At 36.8% G+C, this 11694-nt stretch overlaps 1 pseudogene; it reads left to right on the top strand.

Moving 5' to 3' along the window:
- The first annotated feature begins 2470 nt into the window (after positions 1-2470).
- On the top strand, positions 2471-2542 carry LOC121973979 (annotated as a pseudogene).
- Positions 2543-11694: the final 9152 nt, after the last annotated feature.

The raw sequence follows: 11694 nt of genomic DNA, 5'->3' as shown, positions 1-11694 counted from the left end.
CCAAAGTTCATCCGCTCCTCAGCTCGATGCGGTTGTAGTGTTCCACTGAGTTTATATCTGGCTTTCCTGGAAATGTTCCCTGTGCTCTTGAGAAGGACTGGGCTATCTGGCTATCTTGCATATTTTGATATTTCTCAGAATTTTTCATTCTTTGAGTCAATTGCTTGATCTCATTCTTCATCTCTTTTTGCTCTGAGAGAGCTTCTTCAAGCATCTTTTCGATTCTGGACAGCTGTGAAGGTTGCTGTTGATAAGTCTGTTGTCCAGATGGGTAGCCCTGTTGCATAGGTTGATAACTTTGTTTTGTTGGCCCTTGGTCCTGGTTACTCCGGTATGAGAAATTTAGATGGTTCCTCCATCCAGGGTTGTATGTGTTAGAATACGGATTGTTTGCTTTTGGTTGTAATTGACTATCGCATCGCATTGCTCAAGTTGGTTTATCTGTGCTTGTATTAGCCCTAAGGGGCAAGTATCTTGAGCATGATCCGTACTTCCGCAAGTTTCACAAACACAAACTATTGCATTGGCCGTGTTGTTTCCCATGACCTCAAACTTCTTGGTCAGAGCGTCCAGCTTTGCAGACATGAGTGTAACTGCATCTACGTCGAATTTTCCTGACGCCTTTATTGGATTCCCTGAGAAAGAACTGTTGGGATTTAGCGCGCCAAAGACGCGGAAACATAGCGGAAAAATAACTACTAGATCCTCTTATCCAGCAGATCCATGCGAAGGGAAGAAACAATTTCTATTCATAATCTATACTAAGCTACATGATAGGATTATACCTTTGTTGCGTGTCCTTCGCAATCTTGAGAGCAACCTTTCTTCGGTGCAGATCTTAGCCCGTTCAAGCGTCCATGCCTCTACGGTATCCACACGAACAAGCCTTGTCTTTGCTTGTCCCACAAACAAAGTAAAATGGAGAAGAAATCACAAGGTTGTGCTAGCAACCACAATGGTGATTTCGGCCAAGAAGACGAAGCAGGAAGAAGAAGAATGCCAAGGGTCTCAACACTTGTTCATCTACACAAAATTATCATCCAAATGATATTTATAACCATCCCATGGTATACCAAGAGTCTCCACCCTTTCATCTTCTAATCTAATGGCTCAAAATCAACAATTCAATCCAATGGTTCAATTTTGATCATTCAACTTCCTTTGTAAACTCAAGTTCACCCAATGAGTCTAACCCATTGATTCCCATGTAATTGAACTCAATCCAACAATTGGATCCCTTTGAGTCTAACTCAATGAGTCAAATTTGGATTACACTTAATCCATTGATTCATCACATGAACCCTTTCTCCATATCAACTTGTTATTAGTGTGTGACCCTATACGCTCTCGTAACGTTGGCAATGTACCCCAATTAATATTTGCGATACATAAACAATGAGTGACATCTAGCAAGGCATCATTGCTACCCAAGTGACAAGAAAGTGGAGATCCGACCTAACCTGTCCATGGCTATCATCATGTATGACTTGGTTCCTCTATCCTTGATATCTAGATTGATCAATGAGGCATAGACTGTGTCATCCTCTTATCAATCTTTATGTTTCTTGATCTCCAAGTAGACACACTTAATCAAATAAGCTCAATATCTCATATTGACTTATTTACGCATGACCATGCTTTTTTGTGTCCTACTAATCAAGAGGCCCACAGATATCACTTCCGTCATATGAAAGGGATAGATCCCATCTACATCACTCACATCCCTCCGCATAATTCATTGCATACCCAGTGATCGAGTTTATAGTTCATCCTTTTACGGGTGACGTTTGACGATACCAAAGTATACAACTCCTTATGTAGGGAACCGTAGTGACTTCAGGTCTAAGAACTATTCATACCAATAGTCACATGAGAATATTTATGATACTCATACGATGATCCATGAAACATTCTCATGGCGGGTCATTCAGTATATATTCTCTAATATATACCCATATATCAACCTGATATTTCATATCCATGACTTGTGAGATCAAGTCATCCGCTGACCTACATGCTAGTCTCAATGCATTAATATTGTCCTTGTATATTAATGCTCGACTAGGAATAGTTAAGAGTAGTGTTCTTTACAATATCTCATTATCAATTCAACTAATTGATATATTGTAGATAATAACCTACTGCACAAGGACATTATTATATATATTCAATCGGCACTGAACTGCAATAAATATAATAACCACCTTTTGCTTTTTATTAATAATGATATATATGATACAATATGAGCCTTTTACAATCATCTCATAATTAGTACTAAGGCTAATACTAACAAGAACTACCAGATCTTTCAGTTGCCCGCTGATAGTGATTCTGTGCCACATTCTCTATGATCTCTTCAGCTTCATCAAGGCTCTTGTTCATTAGTGATCCTCCTGTTGCAGAGTTGAGGGATACCTTCGTGTGATAGTTGATTCCATTGTAGAATGTGTGTAGAACCAACCATTTCTCAAGACCATGATGGGGGCACTGTATCAGCATACTTTTGAATCTGTCCCAGGCTTCAAATAATGATTCTGAGTTTATCTGTTTGAAACTTACGATCAAATTCCTCATGTGGGCATTTTTGTTTGGTGGGTAAAACTTATCCAAAAATTTCTGCTCACACTGCTCCCAAGATGATATGTTGTTTGCTAGAAGAGAATTTAGCCACTGCTTGGCTCTGTCTTTCAGGGAAAATTCAAAAAGAAGAAATCTTACTGATTCTGGAGGGACTCCATTCACTTTCATAGTTCCGCAAATCTCGTAGAAAAGCTCTAAGTGATGGTTTGGATCGTCGTGTGGTCCTCCTCCAAATTGATTCTGCTAAACTATGTGGATTACTGTAGGCTTGATTTCAAAATTGTTGGCTTCGATTGGTGATCGAGTGATGGTAGACCGAACCCCTCGTGCATAAGGTGTTGTATAATCCTTTAACAGTTTGTCTACCATATCTGAATATTCTTGTGCTACTTGAAATGTTTTTTGTAGGTTTCTTCTTCTCAAGAAAGTCCTATCAGTCTCTGGATCGAACGCCAGAAGTTGTCCTGAAAGGTTAGCTCTTCGCATGCAAAAACAATATATGAAATATTAAGCCAAATAAAATAAAATGAAATAAAGTAAGGGAAAGAGTTGAAATAATATTTTTTTTCTTTAGCGTTTTAATAAAAATGCAGAAAATAAAAAAAAACAAAACTAAAAACAAAGTCTAGTCTAATCTGTAACACCCACGGAATTTTTTTAGCTATACATATGGGTATTCTCTTTTAGAATAAAAGGAAAAGGGAAATAGAACCAAAAAAAAATAATAATAAGAGAGAGAAGTTAAGGCTTGAACCTTGAACCCCTCATAATAGATAAAGCTAAATTGGTGTATAATAACCAATAGAGTCATGAATGATATATGATTAGCAAAGAATGGAAATTTATAGTTAAAAGCAAGAGTATGATTAAGTAAGGAAGCAAGAAAATGTCAAGTAGCTTTCCTCCTCTTTCTCTTGGTTAAGAGAAGAAGCAAGCAAAAGATAAAAGACAAGTTGCCTTTTTCTTCTTTCTTCTTTCTATTTTCATGAGAATGAATGAGGGTGAGGGAAGAGAGGAATCAAGGGGATGAATGGGGACATTTTTTTTCCCTTTTTCCTCATTAAGGATAAATAGGAATGAGAGAAGAGAAGGGAAAGAAAGGTTGGCTACTTCTTCCTCCTTCTTCTTCCTCCTCCTTCTTTCTCCTTCTTCATCCTCCACCGAGACCTAAAAACTCTCCCCTCTCCCATTTCTGAATCCAAGCTAAGGTTTTCTCCCTAAGAAAACTAATTCACAAGAAGGAGTCCTCAAGATCTACTCCTTACAAGCAAGAGAAGCAAAAAGGGAGAACTAGGAGGAGAAGCTTTCTTCTTCCTCTTCACAAGGGTACCTTCTTTTAAGAAAAAAAAAAGAACCAAGCAAGAGGAAGTAAGTATCCCCTCACTTGCGGTACAAGTAGTTCATGTGTTTTTCCATGAGTTTAGATTGCTTAAAAATCTAGGATTGCTTCTTGAAACTTTCGGCCACCAAAGTATAAAAAACTTAAGGAAACTTAAGACCTAAACTAAACATGCTCACTACGTTTCTTATGATATGTACCCTATGATAGGAGAGTAGTTTAGTGTTCTTATGCTTGTACGTTGCTTAGAACTTAGATTCATATTCTTTAAACTTTGGGCCAAGACATGAATAAAAGACCTAGGAAAGCTTAAGACCTAACTAAACATGCTCACGATGTCCCTTATGATATGTAACTTAGGATATGAGTTCTGTTTAGAATTCTAATGTTTTTTCTTATGTTGCTTGAAATCTAGATCTATGCCTAGTAGGTTTCGGCCATGATAGAAATGAAGACCTAGGAGAGTTTAAAATTTAATCTATCATGCTCATGACTTTCTTTATGATATGGTATGAAGATTTCATAGTGTTTTCATACTTGTATGTTGCTTGGAACCTACATGCATGTCACTTTAGAGTTTTAGGGTTTCGGCCATGATAGAAATGAATGTCTAGGAGAGTTTAAAAATTTAATCTATCATGCTCATGACTTTTCTTATGATATGGTATGAAGATTACTTAGTGTTTTCATGCTCGCATGTTGCTTGGAACCTAGATGCATCCCACTTTAGGGTTTCGGCCATGATGAGATTAAGGGTCTAAGAAAGCTTAAAATCAAATCTAACATGCTCATGGTTTTCCTTATGATATGATATGAAGTTAGCTTGATATTCTTATGCTTGTATGTTGCTTAGACTTAGTTTCATGCTCCTTAAACATTCAGCCATAACAAGATTAAAATATCTAGGAAACTTAGAACCTAAACTAAATATGCTCATGATGTTCCTTATGGTATATGATATGAAGTTGGTTTAGGGTTCACATGCTTTTATGTTACTTGTAACCTAGATTCATGCTTGGCAAGTTCGGCAATAACAAGATTAAAAGGCCTAGGAAGCTTAGAACCTAAACTAAACATGCTCATGATGTTCTTTATGATAAGTACTATGAAGTTGGTTTAGGGTTCATATGCTTTTATGTTGCTTGTAGCCTAGGACAATACCTTGCATGTTTCGGCCACTCTATGGAATTATGGTTAGAGACCCAATTATGATTTACTATGTGTCTCACATGCTATGATATGAATTAAGAGATGATAGTTAATGTTTTCCATGCATAATTATGTTTCCCTATGATATGTTATATGCTCATTTATGTATGTTTATGAATCATGCATGATAATGACTCTTATGATGGGCTATATGCTCAAGTATGCATGCTATATGATATGACAAGAAAAGGCCTAAGAGGTGCTTCCCTATTAGTTGGGATTAAGAGCACTCTTTATGATATGACAAGTAAAGGCCTAAGAGTTGCTTCCCTATTAGTTGGGACTAAGAGTACTCTTCATGATATGATAAGTAAATATGACATGCTACTTTACTTTTTATATAGCTTGTACCGGACCTTAGTGTCCAAGGGATGGGCTCCTCAGTTCGCCCCTAGGTCGACGGTCGTAGTACGGACCTAGTTCCCTAGTAGGTTCGGGACTAGCTACCCCGTCCTAGGGATTACGCGCATTTATGTTATGTGGTACATAGTCGGGCCCTCATGTTGAGATTATATTTAAGTATTATATGATATGTTTTTTTTAAAAAGACATCTTGCACATGACATGATGCATGTTTTTGAAAGACATCTTGCATATACTTTTAGGATATGATATGTTATGATATGATATGACATGATGCTCTTTTATGATATGATATGACATGATACTCTTTTATGATATGATATGTTATGATATGATATGACATGATGTTCTTTTATGATATGATATGTTATGATATGATTGTTGGAGTGTATACTGAAAGCCTAAGCTTTGTAAACATTCATTATGAATAAAGAATCACATTTGGTCAAATTATCTACATTTAGTTGTAGTTGTTCAATTAATTTATACTGTAGATAACATAGTATGTGGTGTCACATGCAGAAGATGATGTTATCAGTACCTTATAAATTATAAACAGTAGCTCACGACCAAAATGGAAAGGAACAAATCATTAAAAAGTCGTAGTGTAATTAGGTATCAGTTTATCTTGACTGTATAATTACACTAGTACACTTATAGTGTAATGAGTAGAACCATTTGAGGTCGTTTCTTTTATACTGACTTTATAAAGAAACAAAGATCTCGGTTATTATGGAAGTGTGTGCTCTTAATCCTAAAATAATAACAAGCAAATATATTTGATATTTATTTATTTAATTTATCAATGGGTGAGATTTAGTTCGATGAATCAATAAACCCGATAAGTTGGGAAATGGTATCACTTATAGTGTGTGTTGTTGATTATAGAAGGAAACTATGTCCTAGAGATACTAGGTTGACAATGTCCTCAAGAGGGGCTCATAAGGATTGTCATGTTAAACCCTGCAGGTGGACTTAGTCCGACATGATGATAAGGTTGAGTGGTACTACTCTTGGACTAAGATATTAATTAAATGAGTTGTCAGTAACTCACTTAATTAGTGGACATTCGATATCTTAAACACAGGGAGACTAACACACTCATAATAAGAAGGAGCCCAAAAATGTAATTTGGGATTGGTGCGGTAGTTCAATAATAGTTCTCTAGTGGAATGAATTATTATTGATAAAATTAAGTTGTGTGTTCGAGGCAAACACGGGATGCTTAATTTTATCGGGAGACCAAAACAAATTCCTCCTCTCGGTCCCTATCGTAGCCTCTTATTTATAGAGTTCTATACCCACCTATACCCACTTTCTATACCCACCTAATAGGGGCCGGCCAAGCTAGCTTGGGAACCAAGCTAGGGCCGGCCTAAGCATAAATTGGTGTGGCCGGCCCTAGCTTGAACCCAAGCTAGAGGGGCCGGCCATATTAAATTAAAAAGGATTTTAATTTTAATTTTTATTATGTGGAAGATATAATTTATTAAAGAGAATTAAAATTAAAATATCTCTCTTGTAAAAGATCTACAAAAGATTAAAGAAAGAGATTAGATCTCTTTCCTTATTTGTAGATTGGTGAGATATTTTATTTTCTCTTTAAAAATTATTCACATGTTGTTAAATTAAAATTATAGAAATTTCTTTTTATCAACCATGAAGAGATTTTTGAAGAGAAATTTTATTTTTAAAATTTCCGGAAACAAATTAGGAAGTTTTAATTTGTTGATTAAAACTTGTCTAATTTATTTCTTTTGATGTGGCCGACCAATATTGTTTTAATTGGAAATTTTATTTTATTTTTCTCAATTAAATCATGTCAAGGAAATTAAGGAAATTTTATTGTAATTAAATTTCCTAATTTGCCTAGGCCAAGGAATATAAAAGAAGGGGTGGGGGTGCCTTCATGAGATACAACCTCTATTATTTCTCTCCCTCTTTTGTTCCTTGGTGTGGCCGGCCATCATCATCCTCTCCCTCTCTTCCTATTTTGGAGGCCGAACCTCTCTCTCCCCTTGGAGCTCTTGTGGTGGCCGGATACTACTTGGAGAAGAAGAAGAAGAAGGAGAGAAAGCTAGCATCTCTTGGAGCTTGGTTGGTGTTTTGATCTTCTTCCTTGGTGAAGCTTCCTTATTGTGGCCGAACCTAGCTTGGAGGAGAAGAAGGTGGTTGGTGGTTTCTCATCTCGGAAGATCGTTGCCCACACAACGTCCGAGGTTAGAAGAGGAATACGGTAGAAGATCAAGAGGTCTTTCTAGAAGGTATAACTAGTAGTTTTTCCTTTTCCGCATCATACTAGTTATTTATGGAAATAATACCAAATACAAGAGGCTTACATTCTAGTATTTCGAATATGTTTTTCGGAGTTGTGTTGTTTTGTTTTATTTTTCCTTGTGATTTGATTGTTCTTTTCAGTTAACCTAAAGTTATTTTAGGAAATTAAATATTAGATTTCTATAAAAGGTTTTGTCTAGTTGGTGGTGGTTGCTCCCATATCCAAGAAGGCCATGTGCCTCGCCACGTCAGTACTGGGAACCAATTATGGAAATTAATATTTAATAGAATTAATAACTTAAGGTGATTTGGGTCGAACGTGTTAAGTTCCACAGGAGATCCAAGTCAAAACCTAAAAGAACAAATAGATTAAGTTTTGGATCAAACGTGTTAAGTTCCGCAGGCGATCCAAAATTTAATTTAAAAGAACACATGGTAGCTAGGAAAAGGTTCAGACCTTTGTACAAAATTTTTTGTACAAACCTCTAGGCTTTCCGAGTAGCAACCAACAATTGGTATCAGAGCTAGGGTTTTGCCTCTGTGTATTTGGTATTAGTTTAATTATGCACATGTCATACATAATTTAGGCAGGTTAATAGTAGGATGTGCTAACTTTGTGGATGCAAGATCCAACTATTATGGCTTTTAGTTATTATGTGTGATTGGACCCTTGGACATGTCAAGGGCATTTATATGTGTTTGCATGATTGTATTAAAAATACAGCAGGAGCTGTATTTAGTTTTATTAGGATTTTATTTTTGATCTAGATACATGTACATTCCTTTTATGGAATATAGGATCAAAAATGTAAAATTCTATTTATGTCGCGGATCAAATCTTGCAAAGCGTGGAACCTTCTAAGGACCAGAGGCGCAGCGGAACTAGGAGCAAGATGGATGCGACAGCTAGACCCGGTGGCGGTGGCCAAATATGGCAGCAGCTTGGGATGACAACACACGTAAGACAACTATAGATAAAAGGCATAATAGTTGAAAATTAGATTTTCTATTTATTGCTTTTATATTGTGCTGTGTGTGCATGTTAGTATACATGACTAGTAGGCTAGCATAGTTAAAATTCCTCGTTTATAAATAACTAAGTGGGAGAGGGATTTTTAAATAAATCTCATGGTCTCCATTACTGGTTTGTAAGTGATGCAAACAAGCTTGCGCGTTGGCTCTGAGTGCATTCCTCCATAACGGATGAGCTTGTTTGTGGATCACTAGAACAGACTTCCATTTTTGGATGACTATAGGAAGTTAATTAAGAGCGTGTGATCTTCCCCAACGGAAGGGGCATATTCTTATTAATGGACTTAGTGTTAAGTAATGGTATACATTTAAACACATCTAATAGTATCCTCCCCATCGGAGTCACTGCTATTATTTGTGTGACCAAAAGGCACCAACTATTAATTTTATTTGTCAAAAAGTTAGGTTGACAAGATAATAAAATTAATGGGTTAAAACCCTCCTTTTACAAATGTTAAATTTGTATACGTCCACACTAACGTGGCATACAAAAGTCACGGTGTTTTGAGGTGTTGGTTAATTTAAAATAGTATTGTTTGAGGAATCAATATTATTCTAAATTTAGAGTTCAGACCAAAAGTTATTTGTGATTCTTAGGATGACTTTCAACCCACTGTCCATCATACTTCAACAGAATAGACTTACTGGACCTAATTACATAGATTGGAAAAGGAACCTGGACATTGTTCTTACTGCTGAAAGCTATAAATTTGTACTGACTGAGCCTTGCCCTGAAGCACCTACTGGTGAATCTACCCAAGAGGAGATTGAATATCATAGGAAATGGGTAAAAGCAGATGAGATGGCACGGTGTTACATTTTGGCTTCAATGTCAAATGTATTACAACATCAGCATCAAGATTTACCAACAGCTTATGATATTATGAACAATCTCAAGGAACTCTTTGGTCATCAGGATAGGGCTTCTAGACAAGAAGCCATGAGAAAGATAATGACAGCCACCATGCAAGAGGGTACTCTGAGGATCATATCCTAAAGATGATGGCTTATCTGAACGAGATACAGATCCTTGGAGGAGAAATTGATGGGGAAACCCAGATCGATATGATCCTCCAAACACTACCTAGAAGTTTTGAGCAATTCCGCCTGAATTACAATATGAATAAAAGGGTATATTCATTGGCGGAACTACTGACAGAACTTCAGGAAGCAGAATGATTGTTTCGTCACAACTCTCATATTCACTATGTTGAAAATGGTTCTACTTCTAAGCCGAAAGGAAAGAAGAAGAAGAAACAAGTTGGTTCAGCAAAGAAAGTGAATAAAACTCAGAGTACAGGATTTAAAGCTGGAGTGAAGAAGCCGAAGGGCAAGTGCTTCATCTGCAAGCAGTCAGGGCATTAGAACGCGGACTGTCCTCGTAGGAATTAGAACAACAAAGGTATATCTCATGCTCTAGTTGTTGAAACATGTTTAGCGGTGTTATCTACCAGCACCTGGTGTGTAGATATGGGAGCCACTGATCATGTCTGTAATTCCCTACAGGGGTTCCAGGAAACCCGACGACTAACTGAAGGAGAGATTACCGTCTACATGGGCAATGCTACTAAGGTGGCGGCTATTACAGTGGGAGACGTCTACTTATCTTTTAGTAGTAATAGAAATTTGGTTTTAAGAAATTGTCTTTATGTACCCAGTTTTAGAAAGAATTTAATTTCAGTTTCTAAACTATTTTTAGATGGATATTCAGTTTCTTTCAGTAACGATGTAGTTATTAAGAGAAATAAAGTGATTATCTATTCTGATACATTAGTTGGCAATTTGTATACTTTAAAACCAATTTCTTCCACAAAGCAAAACATGGAAATTTATAACTCATCTTCTAACTCAAATAAAAGAAAAGAACCTTCGGAAATGAACCAAGCATATCTTTGGCATCTAAGGCTTGGTCATATTAACTTAAGTAGGATTCAGAGGCTAATAGCCGATGGACTTTTGGGTTCATTAGAGTTGGAAAATTTTTCAATTTGTGAATCTTGCTTGGAAGGTAAAATGACCAAGAGGCCACTCAAGGCCAAGGGGTATAGAGCCAAAGAAGTGTTGGAATTGGTTCATTCTGATTTGTGTGGTCCTATGTCTGTCCAGGCAAAAGGTGGTTTTGAATATTTTGTCTCTTTTATAGATGATTATTCAAGATACGGATATATTTACCTAATGCGCCGCAAGTCTGAGTGCTTTGTTAAGTTCAAAGAATACAAGGCTGATGTGGAGAAACGATTAGGTAAAAGTATCAAGACACTACGATCTGATCGTGGTGGCGAATACCTCTTAGGAGAGTTTAGGAATTACTTATCAGAGGCTGGGTTTCAATCCCAATTGTCTGCACCTGGAACACCCCAACAGAATGGTGTAGCAGAACGAAGGAATAGGACTCTTATGGAGATGGTTAGATCGATGATGAGTTATTCAGAATTACCAAATTCATTTTGGGGATATGCTCTGGAAACAATAGTGTATATTCTGAACTTAGTTCCTTATAAATCAGTTTCTTCTACTCCCATAGAATTGTGGAATGGGCGAAAACCCAGTCTAAGACATATTCGGATTTGGGGTAGTCCAGCACATGTGCTGAAACCAGATGCTGATAAGTTAGAATCCCTTACAGAAGTTCGTGTGTTTGTAGGATATCCCAAAGGAACGAAAGGTGGTTTATTTTATAGTCCTAAAGACCAGAAGGTCATTGTTAGCACCAATGCCCAGTTTTTAGAAGAAGACTATATAATGGATCACAAGCCCAGTAGTAAAGTTGTTTTAGAAGAACTAAGAGAGGACACGTCTACTTTAGTACCAACAATACAAGATGAAGTACCACAAGAGACTGCAACACGTGTCACACATGATACATAACCACAGACAGTGCCTCATCGTAGTGG

Source organism: Zingiber officinale, chromosome 4A (genome assembly GCF_018446385.1).
Source record: "Zingiber officinale cultivar Zhangliang chromosome 4A, Zo_v1.1, whole genome shotgun sequence".
Lineage (NCBI taxonomy): Eukaryota > Viridiplantae > Streptophyta > Magnoliopsida > Zingiberales > Zingiberaceae > Zingiber > Zingiber officinale.
The sequence above is the reverse complement of the archived record's forward strand: the minus strand, read 5'-3'. Positions and strand labels throughout refer to the sequence as shown.